The following is a 13,967-nucleotide window of genomic DNA, read 5'->3' as shown; positions in this document are numbered from 1 at the left end:
GGGCTGACTCCACTGGGCTAACAAGCCCCTCCTGGCTATTCTCTCGGCAGTGAGTGCGCACCCTAGGGGCTGGGCGATAGTTCAGCGGGAGCTATCCTGTACACTAGGATTATAGGTATTGGACTATGGGTTATTCTACTTGATGGATTGAAAAGCGTTAACCTGCTCCATGGAACTATTGCACTCTTGTTCCCAATGACCTACAATTCCTTAATTTTCACAAAAAGCATCGTTAGCATTATTATTAATTTCAGAAATAAACATTAGCTACATTAGAATTAACAATTTTGAGATAGTCTAATTTCTAACAAATAGAGGTCAATTGGGCTTGCAAAATGGATACTGAATCAACGTGGTGTTTTCCTTTATTTGCAAAACCTCTAGGATTCCCATATTGGGAATTGTAGATTGCCATATCTTCAATAACCTATCCTGTATCATCATCATTAAGGTTCATAAACCTCCCACTAGCTGCAGAATCCTGAATTGTTCTAGAGGAATATCCAATCCCATTGTAGAAAGCTTGTATCCACTGCCATTATGCTAAATTGTGATGGGGGCACTCTCTCCGCAGATCTTTAAACCTTTCCTAAGCCTCATATAACGTTTTATCCGGCTCTTGGGAAAACTTTTGAATTGCACTTCTCAATAAGGTTGTTCTCTCTGCAGGGTAATATTTATTATAAAAATTTAACACAAGAGTCTCCTAGTTAGTAATGCCAAGTGCAGTTCTATTTAAACCATTAAACCATAATTTTTCTTTTCCACATAAAGAGAAAGGAAAAAAAATCTCCCTTATTTGGTTTTTTGTAACCCCAGTTTGCCTAATAGTATTGCAATATTGACAGTAGTCGGCAATGTGAAGGTTTGGGTCTTTAACCTTAGCTCTACTAAATTACTTCCTTTCTATCATTGTGATGAACTGGGGCTTGATCTCGAACTGTGTTGAAGCATAAAGGTTTTGATGATGAGGAACTTAAACTAAAGCAAACTCGACTAATAAAGGTTTTCAAGTGTTTGATTAGTTTTGGTGAAGTTGATCATGGTGATGGAAGAAGTAGCTGGAACTAAGAAGACATGAAGAGATCTTTATCAAAGAAGTGAAACAAATTAGAAGAAGAGTTCTCTAACAAGAACTAGTTCTCTAACAAGAACCGAGTTCCCTAACAGGAACGTTCCCTAACAGGAACGTTCCCTAACAGGAACTTGAAGACATCAAGCTGAGGTTCTTTGGTGGAACTTAACAAGCTTGGAGCCTAAGTAATCTACCTGAACAAAAGCGCGGCGCAACTATTAATTTAGTTAAGGTTTTTATCTTTCTAGATTATTTGTTAATATGTTAAGTAGGTTATTGCACGAAATTTATTAGAAGCGTGACAAGTTAGTTTGGTAAATAAAATAATACGGAAAGTAATAAAAGACTGATTTTAGGAAAAGATTTTTAAAACATTATTTCCTTTAAATCGGTTTGTTAAAAAGATAAATATTTTTAACAAAATATCTTTTTATCTTTATTTTCAGGAAAAGATTTTATTCATGTGATTTACATAAAACCGTGTTTTAAAGATAAGTTAAGTTAACTTATTTATCTTTTAGAAAACCTACTTTCTATACGAGTGTGACTTGTATAAATAGTAGAGAGCAAAATGGTTTTAGATTTTTGTGAGTTTATGCGTGAAGAAATCATTGTGCGTAATTGAGTAAGTTTACCAAGCTTCTAACTTGTCATATTAGTTTCGGATTTCGTGCATTGCTTGCCTAACATACTAGGTGTCGTATGTTTGTATTGGGTTAAGTTATTTGGGTGAGTTTATTGTTTATTTCATAAACAGTTTTGTAAGCTTCTTGGTGAGGCTGAGAGTTTGTACTTTGGCATTACGTGTAGTTCTTTGGTAGTACGAGTGAATCTAAGTGTGGTGCTTAGGTTGGGTAGGATAGGGTTCTATCAAGTAGCAATTCCAGTGAGGAACTTGTGAAACTAAAGGTCCGTGTCTAATAGGTTGTAACTTGGTGTTTGCCCTATTATAGTAAAGTTTGTGTGTTTGAAATCCCTAAGGTAGGGTCGAGGTTTTACTTCCAGTTGCGCCCTAGAAGGTTTCCTCATAAAATCTGTGTGTGCTTGCAAGTTCCTATATGCATTGTTTATTAATCCGCAAAAAGTAGTCATTAGGAACTCAATACAATTCACCCCCCCTCTTGTATTAATCGTCTCAACTAACAATTGGTATCAGAGCAAGGTTCTCACGTGTAAGCAGATAACTTTGCTGAGTAAGTTCCTGGAGAGATGAATTACAAGGAGAAGCTAGAAGAAGGGTATTCCACCAAACGTCCACCCATGTTCAATGGTAAGTTTTACACCTACTGGAAGAACAGGATGGAGATCTTTATCAAGGCTGAAAATTACCAGGTTTGGCGTGTTATTGAAACTGGTGATTTTGAAATAACTGCAACCAATGACAAGAACGAGGTAGTTCCTAAACTTATTTCTGATTATGATAAGGAAGATTATCAGAAACTTGAATAAAATGCTTTAGCTATAAAGTATTTGCACTGTGGACTTGGACCTCATGAACATAATCGTATCATGGGATGCAAGTTTGCAAAACAGATTTGGGATCTACTAGAAGTAACTCATGAAGGTACCAATGAGGTAAAACTTTCTAAAATTGATTTATTGATGTCTAGATATGAAAGGTTTGAAATGCAATCAAAGGAATCTATAGAGGAAATGTTTACTAGGTTCAATGATATTATTAATGAATTGAACTCCCTTGGTAGACACATTCCTATTGATGAACAGGCTAGGAAGATCTTAAGGAGCCTACCACAAGATGAACGTTGAAGATCCAAGGTAACTGCCATGCAAGAAGCCAAGGACTTCACGAAGTTTAACATGGAACAACTAGCTGGATCATTGATGACTCATGAACTTCACCTGAGTTCCAATTCTGAAAGTTCCAAGAACAAGAGTCTGGCTCTTAAGGCTCAAGAGTTAGAGGAATCGGAAGCTAATGAGTAAGAATGGCAATGCTAGTTAGAAAGTTCAAAAGGATGATGAACTACAAGAAGTTTGATAGGAACAAGAAGTATGCAAGTTCCAGAAACACAACTTGTTTCAAATGTGGGTCTAAAGATCACTTCATCTAAGATTGTCCTCAACCAGATGGTGAGAAAGGAAAGACTAAGGGCAAGGAGCAATCCAAAGAGTCAAGAGTCTATAAGCCTTACTTCACCAAGGACAATGTGAAGAAAGCCATGTTAGCTGCTTGGGGAGATTCAGATTCAGAAGAAGAGGAAGATCAACCGTCAGAAGAAACTGCACATCTATGCTTGATGGCAAAGACTGATGAAAAGGCAAAACTGAAGGAGTTAGAATCTGAGGTATGGTTTTCTCAAAAAGAACTTAGACATTTCTCTAAAGAAAACTTATTATTTGCTGTTTTAGAAATTCAAGAAGAATTGAAAGAATTGCACAGAGCTAAACAGCAAAGTGATGAAGATTTGGTAACTTTTAAAGAAAACAGTGAGTGGGTCGATAATATGAAATATGATATTCAATATAGATTCATTAGTCTGTTTGATGATAATAATTATTTGAAAGAAACTATAGACAGGTTGAAACATGATAACATAATGTTAAATGTGGAACTATCCTTGATGAAACTCTGTCTTGAAACTCCTGATTCTGAAGTTCCTCAAATTGCTCATTATCCGAATTTTGAAAAACTAAAATCTTATTTGGAAGATATGAAAACGGATAGGGCAAGACTTGAGGGGGAACTTGAGAAATCCAGGAAAGGTAAATATCTAATAGACTACAGAGTTCCAAATTGGATCACTAAAGCACAAACTAAGAGAACAGAAGGTTTGGGTTTCAAAAAGAAGTTCCAAAAGGAAAAGAAGTATGTTGACCTGCCTAGTAGTATTGTTTGTTATTTCTGTGGGAATACAGGACACAAACAGGTTAAGTGTCCTAAGAAAGAAAAGAGTACACAGAAAAATGAAAAACATGTAGAACAGATTTGGATCAAGAAGAATGATGAACTTGCTGCTGTTACACAGGAACCCAACGAAACCTAGCTTCCTGAAACTAACGTTTGATTTCTCATACAGGTTCCAGTGAGGGGGAACAACACTTGGTATCCAACAAAACTCCTTATGAGTTGATCAAAGGGAGAAAGCCTAATATTTCTTACTTTAGATCTTTTGGTTGTAAATGTTTTGTTCATAACAATGGTAAAAGGAATTTAGGAAAGTTTGATGAACGTAGTGATGAGGCTGTATTCTTAGGATATGCCTCTAATAGTAAAGCATACAGAGTATATAATAAAAGGACAATGTGTGTTGAGGAATCTATACATATTATATTTGATGAAACTGAACAATTGAATGATGTACAGGATTGTAATGAGGATTTTGAAATTGGACTTGTACGCAAGGCAGATCCAGATGAAGAATCAACATCATTGCAGAAGCAGCAAGTTGAAATTGCTGAGCAATTGAATCCTAAAGCAAATGAAGGTCAAGAAATGGATAATGCACCTGGAACTCCCCCTCAAGAAAAGAATCTAGATCAGAATGAGGGGGATCCTGCTGAAGTTTCAGCTGAGACTCAAGAACGAGTTCCTACAGAAGAACCAGTCAACAATGATCAGGGAAGATTGTATCCAGTCAAGGAACCTAAGCGTTAGAAATATCAGAAGTCTTATCCTATGGATGCAATAATGAGTGATATCTCAAAAAGAACTCAAACCAGATCTCAACTTAAAAACTTCTGTGCATTCTATGCATTCCTCTCTTCATTGGAACCTTTGAATTATGTTGAAGCTTTAACTGACGCGGACTGGATTAATGCTAAGCAAGCTGAACTAAATGAGTTCGAAAGAAATAAAGTTTGGCATCAGGAACCTAGACCCAAGAATAAGAAGACAATAGGTTTAAAGTGGGTGTTTAGGAACAAGCTGGATGAGCATGGTATTATTGTCAGAAATAAAGCAAGACTTGTTGTACAAGGTTTCCACAACAAGAAGGAATAGACTATAAAGAAACATTTGCTCCAGTAGCCAGGTTAGAGGCTATTCATTTACTTATTGCTTTTGCTGCTTATATGGGATTCACTTTGTTCCAGATGGATGTTAAATGTGCATTTTTAAATGGATTTCTAAATAAAGAAGTCTATGTGGAACAACCTCCTGGATTTGAAAGTTGGGAGTTCCCAAACCATGTTTATAAGCTTGACAAAGCTCTTTATGGGTTGAAGCAAGCTCTTAGAGCATGGTATAAAAGGTTATCAAAGTTCCTTTTGCAAAATGATTTTAAACGAGGCAAAATTGATAAAACTTTGTTTTTGAAGTCAAATGGAACTGATATCCTAGTTGTACAGATTTTATGTAGATGATATTTTATTTGGTGCAACTAACGAATCTTTGTGCAAGTATTTTGCTGACCTTATGAGTGGAGAGTTTGAAATGAGTATGATGGGAGAATTAAATTTCTTCCTCGGGTTGCAAATCAAGCAAATTGAAGAAAGAATCATGATCCATCAACAAAAGTATATCAAGGAACTCATCAAGAAATATAAGCTTGAAAATGCTAAGACCAATGATACTCCAATGGGTTTAGCAACTAGATTGGATGTAGATCCATCTGGAACTTGTGTTGATCAACCTATGTATCGAGGTATGATAGGCTCTCCACTTTACTTAACAACTAGTAGACCTGACATATCTTTCAGTGTAGGTTTGTGTGCCAGGTTCCAAGCAAATCCAAAGGAGTCTCACCTGAAAGCAGTAAAGAGTATCCTTAGATACTTGAAAGGAACTGATGACTTGTGTCTCTTCTATCCTAGAAGTGATTCTTTTGATTTAATTAGCTTTACTGATGCTGACTATGCAGGTGATTTGGTTAATAGAAATTTAGGACCTTGTTTAGTTTTTTGGGGTTCCAAGAAGCAAAACACAGTTGCATTATCTACAGCTGAAGCTGAGTATGTGGCAGCAGCAGCATGTTGTTCACAAGTACTCTGGATAAAGCAACAGGTTAGAGATTTTGGTCTTATTTTTTAATGTGTACCTATTTACTTTGATAACACAAGTGCTATATGTATTTCTAAGGATCCAGTTTAGCACTCTAAGGTAAAACACATCCACATTAGGCATCACTTTCTAAAAGATAATGTGGAGCAAGGGAATATTAAATTGGAATTTTGTAATACGGAATATCAACTTGCAGATATTTTGACCAAACCCTTGAACAGAGAAAGATTTGAGAAATTTAGACTGGAACTTGGGATGATCAAGCTGAATTGATTGCTTCTGATGTTCCAAGATATGGCAAAATCGAAAATAATTTAAATAGAGCAAAAAGAGCATTTAGCACAATCTTAGTGTGCTAAACATAGCTGAAGTGTCACCGTTGTTGATCACTGGAGGTTAGCTCATTAAAACGCTTAATTAAATTTGCTTGTAGTAATGTACATTGCATGTGTGTAGAAAGCTTGTTCCAATTGCGTGTTTTATTTTCAAAAAGTTCTTTTTGAAAAATTAAATGAATTTGGAAAGAAAAGAATTTTGGTAAATTCATCCTGCCAAATTGATTTTGAAAAATTAATTGAATGTGTTCAATTAAATGACTGAATAGTGACCCATTAACTCCATCACACCGCTTTATAAATTATAAAAGCATCTTTCACCCACTACTTTCACCTCACTGTCAAATCAATTTAACCCACCTTCAGTAAAACTCATCAAAGCTCAAAGCCACCTTCAAAAACCATGGTTATCATTGCAGAAATCGTTTCCTCGTAGAATTCCCAGAATTCAGAAAGAGCTATTCAAGAAGCAACCTCTCCCCTAGCCATGGTGAACTACAAAGCCTCTCCTTTAACCATCAAAGAATCTGAAAATCCTAAACCCTCGTTGTCTGAACCTAAATCATTAATGGCAAACCGTAAACTCGATAATGAAGCAGAAAGCAAGAAGGATGCCTCTGTTTTAGAAAGACTTAAAGAATGGAAGGAAAAGAGATTGAGAGAAAATACATTCGAAGAGAAGATGGCAGAGGTGGATGCTTTTGCTAGAGGAGAAAATTCAGATGATGAAAAAGATGAAGAAGAAGAAGAGGGTGAAGAGGAACAAAATGTATCAAAAAATAGAGAAAATGTTGAAGAGGAAGATGATGGTGAGCAATCAGAACTTAGTACTGATGCTAAGAGGTATGTTTTTGGACATAGCTTCGATTTAGATTGGTGCAAGAAGACTAGGTTTTTAGAATTTCTTAATTTGATTAAATTTCAAGGGTGGGAAAACAACTGCTTCAAACAATGTCATGTATATTGCTGCAATGGCTGAGTTTTGTTCTAAGTTTCAAGTAAAACAAGGAAAAATATCTGGTTTGGTTAACAAAAAGAAAATTGCATTTGATGTTGCTAAATTAGTTAAAATTTTGAAAGTACCAACTGATGGGTACGGAATGTATTTGAAAGGAAAGGGAACAGTGAAAGTAGGGAATTATTTAGGAGGTGATATTGTTGAAACCCTAGGAGGAAAAAGGGGGAAGAATGTCATGAGCCACAATGATCCGAGTCCCTTAAACAAGTTGCTTTTCAACTTGGTTCGAAAAACAATTCTGCCTAGGACACAAAAGAAGAGTGAAGCTTGTTTGATGGATATGGCTATTATCTTTTGCCTTTCTCAGAAAATTAAAGTGAACTTTCCATCACTAATGTATCAACACCCAGCACACTATGTTCTAGGGAAGAACAAAGTGGGCTATGGAGCTGTCCTGTCTACTGTCTTTGAATCACTAGGTGTGAAATTAAAGGGAGTTTATTAGGGTTTGGAAGAGAAACCTGAGAATGTGATAGATGGTGACAGACTGCAGGGCATCAATCTAGAAGTTATGAATGGAAAAGTTAGAAGAGTTGAAGAGAAAAAGAGTGCAGGAGGAAAAAGATAAGGGAAAGAAGTTCCAGAGCAGCCTGTGAGGAAGAGCAGGAGACTATCTACTAGTTCTGCTCCTAAGACAAGTATGGAAGAACCTCTGGAATTTGATGTTGAGGAAGACAAGATTCTAGCTGGGCAAGTTGCAGAGCTGGTTGATAGGGTTGAAGTTGCTAAGAAGCAGATCGAAACTGTAACATGAAGGGTGCAAAAGTTGGAGCAAACTGTGCATAAACTTGAGAGTAGTCTCAGGTCTCAGAAGCTGGAGTTCCAGATGGCTGTTAAACATATAGAAGACAAACTGGAAGCTTCTGCACAACAAACCAAGGAGGACAACCAGAGAATCTTAGAGCTCCTTCAGACCTGATTAACCTTCAATCCTAGCCTAGCCTGATTTAGCCTTTTCTTAGCCTTTTCTTATTTCAGTCTGGAACATTTCAATTTCTATTTTATGTTTTTGAACAAATTTATTTTAGTTTGTACAAATTTGTTCAGCAAGATGTAAATCTTTTGGTATTTTAATAGAATGCTTTTGGAACTTCCTATACATGTGTGTTTGTGTATATTATGAATGCTTATGCAGGAAAGTGGAACTAACTTAAGGGAAGTTAGCAGCGCTGCCTTCAGTTTCCCACACTCGATGAATTGCTTGTGGGGCTGTGGTTAGATGCTTAATAAACTTGAAAAAACAAGACTTTTTGATAATGCCAAAAGGGGGAAAAGAAAAAGAAAACTTGGATGCTGAAGTTGTTTGGGTTCCAGTTGAGAAAGTATTAGAAATTTCTCTGATATGATGCTATAGTAGTTTAGTTTATTTCTGTTTAGTTTACTTTGTTTATTTTTGTTTATTTTGTTACTGTTTTTTATTTACTTTCAGTCAATAAACCAAAAAATACAAAAATACGACCTTCTATTTTGTTTAACTTGTTTCTAGAGTTTGCTTAAGTTTGTCATCATCAAAAAGGGGGAAATTGTTGAAGCATAAAAGTTTTGATGATGAGGAACTTAAAATAAAGCAAACTCGGCTAATAAAGGTTTTCAAGTGTTTGATTAGTTTAGGTGAAGTTGATCCTGGTGATGGAAGAAGTAGCAGGAACTAAGAAGACATGAAGAGATCTTTATCAAAGTAGTTAAACAAATTAGAAGAAGATTCTCTAACAAGAACTGAGTTCCCTAACGGGAACTTGAACACAGCAAGCTGAGGTTCTTTGGTGGAACTTAACAAGCTTGGAGCCCAAGTAATCTACCTGAACAAAAGCGCGACGCATCTATTAATTTTGTTAAGATTTTATCTTTCTAGATTATTTTGTTAATATGGTAAGTAGGTTATTGCACAAAATTTATTAGAAGCGTGACAAGTTGGCTTGGTAAATAAAATAAAACGGAAAATAATTAAAGATAGATTTTAGGAAAAGATTTTCTAAAAAGCTTTATTTCCTTTAAATCGGCTTGTTAAAAAGATAATTCTTTTTAACAAAATATCTTTTTATCTTTATTTTTCGGAAAATATTTTATTCATGTGATTTACATAAAAACGTGTTTTAAAGATAAGTTAAGTTAACTTATTTATCTTTTAGAAAACCTACTTTCTATACGAGTGTGAATTGTATAAATATTAGAGAGTAAAATGGTTTTAGGTTTTTCTGAGTTGATGCGTGAAGAAATCACTGTGCGTAATTGAGTAAGTTTACCAAGCTTCTAACTTGTCATATTAGTTTCGGATTTCGTGCATTGGTTGCCTAACATACTAGGTGTCGTACACTTATATTGGGTTGGGTTATTTGGGTGAGTTTATTATTTATTTCATACACAGTTTTGTAAGCTTCTTGGTGAGGCTGAGAGTTTGTACTTTGGCAGTACGTGTAGTACTTTTGCAGTACGAGTGAATCTAAGTGTGGTGCTTAGGTTGGGTAGGATTGGGTCCTATCAAGTAGCAATTCCAGTGAGGAACTTGTGAAACTAAAGGTCCGTGTCTAATAGGTTGTAACTTGGTGTTTGCCCTATTATAGTGGAGTTTGTGTGTTTGAAATCCATAAGGCAGGGTCGAGGTTTTACTTCCAGTTGGGCCCTGGAAGGTTTCCTCGTACAATCTGTGTGTGCTTGCAAGTTACTATATGCATTGTTTATTAATCCGCAAAATGTAGTCATTAGGAACTCGATACAATTCACCCCCCTTCTTGTATTAATCGTCTCAACTAACACGAACGCTCTTGGCAACGTCGGGTACATCCGAGATTGTGAATCCACCAAACCGTGGAAGCAAGTTTTTAACTTATGGGGTCCCATCCATACGCGCCAACCCTTCCAAAGGTAAGGCTTCCGCGCGATGCATCTGAACTCATAACCATGGACCCTTTTTTACTTACCCTTATCCTTGAACTTTACAGAACTAGAGCCATGGTTAGGTTGCTAACTCATTGCATCATATTGTGAATATAGGAACTACTTGTGCATCTTTGCTTGTGCATACTCTATATGTGCTAACGGTTTGTTTGACTTGTGTTTAAGTCTAAATAAACCGATTAATGACTAAAAAGGACTTTGTCTAATTAATTAATTAATTGATTTGACTAATTAAAGGCTAGTAAATGAATCAATCTTACTTAGTACGACTTTAGGCATGTCCCTTTAGAGTAAAATTACTGGAAACAATCCAGATTAATGTTCCAGCAATGGCGCAAAAAACCGGGCTATGGCGCCTCTATTTATTGTCTATCGCCTGGCGACAACTCTGTTGTTTGGCGACAGGCTTTAAACAGTGGCGACAATTCTGTTGTTCTGGCGACAGTCCAGTTTCTTACTCGAGTCATCACAACAAGTCTAACTAAACAGTCTACTAATTAGTTTCACCAGTTTATTAATGGTTTAAACCATGTTTAAGTATTTAATTGAGTCTAGGCACTTAGTCCTATGGTCACACATAAGAGTCGAAGCATGTCACTTACACACACTTATAAAGCACACACTTAACATGTTTGTCACACCATGACCATGTCTAGAGAGTCTTGAATGCATGTTTTCCGTCATTTTTTTTAGGGGGGTAAGTCGGATATTAATCCTCCAATTAACCACTTGTTTCAACCCATTCCTAAAAATATGCACCCTATTTTTTGATTTTCTTTTTTGCTTTTTAAACCATAAAATCAAAATCAATTTGAATCGAGTCATTAAAACGAATATGGTTTAATTTACAACGCGTGGTCAAGAAAGGAAGGGCGTCTAATCAAGGACAACACTTTCATTCAAGTCTTACTTTTTGATAAGCCAATTGGTAGGAAAAGGAAAGCTAAGAAGATAATGGCAAGTCAAGAAGAACTCAATGAGGTTAAGGGACATGTGGCTAACCTGGCTAAGATGTTGAAGGGCCTAACACTTCAAATCAATGACCCTGCAAGACAACATCAAATGGAGCTCATTCAGGAAATTTTGGGCAAACTGTCTAATGACTATAGATTCCAGGGGATTAGTTCGCAAGGGGTCTCGGTGGACTATGACTTTCTTCCGCAGAAGTTCAATGCCAACGACATCCCGAAATTCAAGCCAATAGATAACCCTTATTTTCATTTAAGAGCATTTGAAACTGTAATGAACATTAAGGGAATAGATAAGAAAGCTTTTCATTATGTGCTTTCTTTATCTTTAGAAACTGTGTGTCAACAATGGTACTTTTCTCTTGACAAAGAGAAAATCTCTAGTTGGGAGTCTATTGTAAGTGCTTTCATTGATAATACAAGTGCGATGTTCAAGTTGAAACCGATCATAGGGAACTTGAAATACTGAAACAAAAAGAAAATGAAGGCTTTACTTCCATCTTTAACAAATGGAGGGAAACTTCCGCAAAAATGGTTGAGGTTCCTAGTGAAAAGAATATGTAAGGATGTTCATTAAGAACCTCCAAGAAAAATACTCAAAGCATCTCAAGTACCAAAACAATTTGCACACTTTCAAGGCCGTCTATGACATTGGTATCAATATTGAAGACGACCTAGCTAAATAGAAAGCTGCTAACAACAATAACTCCAACAGTGGCTGGAAAGGCAAGAAGAACGACAATCTTTCTTCTTCCAAAACCGCCCACTCAAATAATGTTGGCACCTTTAATTTGAATGAAGTCCTTGCTATGAATAATCAAGGACAAAAGAAATCGTTTAGGAAGAACTATACTCCTATCGGCATGAGTTATGACATTGCGTTCGATCGCCTACACGCAAAAGGTCTTATAACTCCTATTGGACCGTTTGGGGACCCACCTGTCGAAAGGAGAATGGCTAGCTGGAACCCAAACGCACACTGTAAGTATCATCAAGGTAGGGGCCATCCCACGAATAATTGTTAGAAGCTAAAGGAAGCTATCCAGGATTTAATTGATAACAACAAACTTCCATTGCCCCCTGCAAGCAAGAAGCCAAGCATCAACACCGCACCACTATCAGATTCTTTGGCTATTTCCGATGAGGAAATCATGTTGACCTATCAAGTCTTATTAAACCTGTTGAGGCCATTGAAGAAGAGGAAATCTTCGAAGATGCTAATAACTCTTTCCCTTATGGGTAAGAACCTGCAACTAAACAGGAAGTGTACATGCTTATGTAGGTTATGTTAGAAGCAAACAGGTTAATACACCAAGCCACGCAAGTCCTAAAAGAACGCAACGAACTACTCAAAAATAGGCCTTCACCAAGGGAGAAGAAACCCTTCTCCCTCCAAGTGATTGACACCCCTAAAAGGAGCAGTAGGCCATACACTCCAATTGGGACTTGCTATGCAAACATGTTCAAAATGCTCTCCGAGAATGGTAAAATTCAACCGAGACCATTTGAGTCACTTAAAAGGAGAGATAGGTTTTACTGTTCATATCATCAGTTAGGAGGACATACAATAGAAAATTGTTTCAAGTTTAAAGAATTGGTCCAACGACTGATTAATGACAATAAACTAGTCCAACTCCCGCGCGAAGCTAGAATTAACGGAGTGTGGGACAGTGATGATGAGGATATCTACCTCAAAGATGTAGAAGAAACTCCACTTTCGGCAATATATCTAGTAGGTGACATTTGGGACGAAGAGGATTCACCTATAGATGTCCTCTTAAGGTCCGGGAGAATGCAGCCTCCCATCACAACACAACCCATACCTACTATTCAACAAGTTCCCATACCTATTATAGAGGACAACGATGTTGTCAAACAATTAAAAAAGACTAAGGTCGAAGTGAACGTATGGAAACTTCTAGCTACATCCCAAGAGCATAGAGTTGCAATCATGGATGCTTTAGCTAAAGTAGGGATAGATTCGGACACCACTCCTTAGGGGTTGGCTAATTTCTTTACGAGTGATCTCCCAAGTCCCATCAATTTAATCGCTTTTTCTGACAAGGATCTACGGCCGGAAGGTGACAAGCATAACAAAGCTCTTAACCTCACAGTGTTCTCAAGAGAATGAACGTCCCTATGACTCTTGTAGATAATGGATCGACAATTAATGTTTGCCCACTTAGAACTGCCAGGATGTTAGGAATAAGAGATGAGGATTTATCCCCATCAACACAAGGAATAAGAGCCTACGATAACTCACGTCGCCAAGCATTAGGTACAATTACCATGAATATAACGGCGGGAGCAATCGAACATGCTTCTACGTTCCAAGGGGTAGACATCAAGGGATCGTTCAATCTAATATTGGGATGCCCTTGGCTTCATGACCTAAAGGCCGTCCCTTCATCTCCCCATCAACAAGTAAAAGCCATAGTTGGAGGAATACCGATTACAATCGATGCTTCACCTATGAGAATTAAAACAATAGAAAATCCATTAATTAATGTGGAACATGATGAGAATGATGAAGATTTGTGGGGATTTAATGAAGAGGTCTCCTTGATAGAGGAAGATGAAAGGACCCCTCTTCACTATGACCTCCACTCAAACATGGTAACCAATGGTATCTTGAGAAAACAAGGACACTTCCCTGGAATGACTCTAGGAAAGAAGAAAGAGATAGCCAAACATATGGGACTACCTGGCCTCCCTA

The 13,967-nt window shown here is 36.9% G+C and overlaps 1 non-coding gene across 1 annotated transcript; it reads left to right on the top strand.

The window, feature by feature from the left end:
- The first annotated feature begins 545 nt into the window (after positions 1–545).
- On the top strand, positions 546–652 carry LOC145637691 (small nucleolar RNA R71). The gene has a single exon (XR_014114429.1). It is a non-coding gene; the product is annotated as a small nucleolar RNA R71 (small nucleolar RNA).
- The last annotated feature ends 13,315 nt before the right edge of the window (positions 653–13,967 follow it).

The sequence above is a fragment of the Chenopodium album genome, chromosome 6 (assembly GCF_948465745.1).
Source record: "Chenopodium album chromosome 6, dcCheAlbu1.1, whole genome shotgun sequence".
In the NCBI taxonomy this organism is placed as follows: Eukaryota; Viridiplantae; Streptophyta; class Magnoliopsida; order Caryophyllales; family Amaranthaceae; genus Chenopodium; species Chenopodium album.
This window is presented reverse-complemented; position numbering and strand designations above follow the sequence as displayed.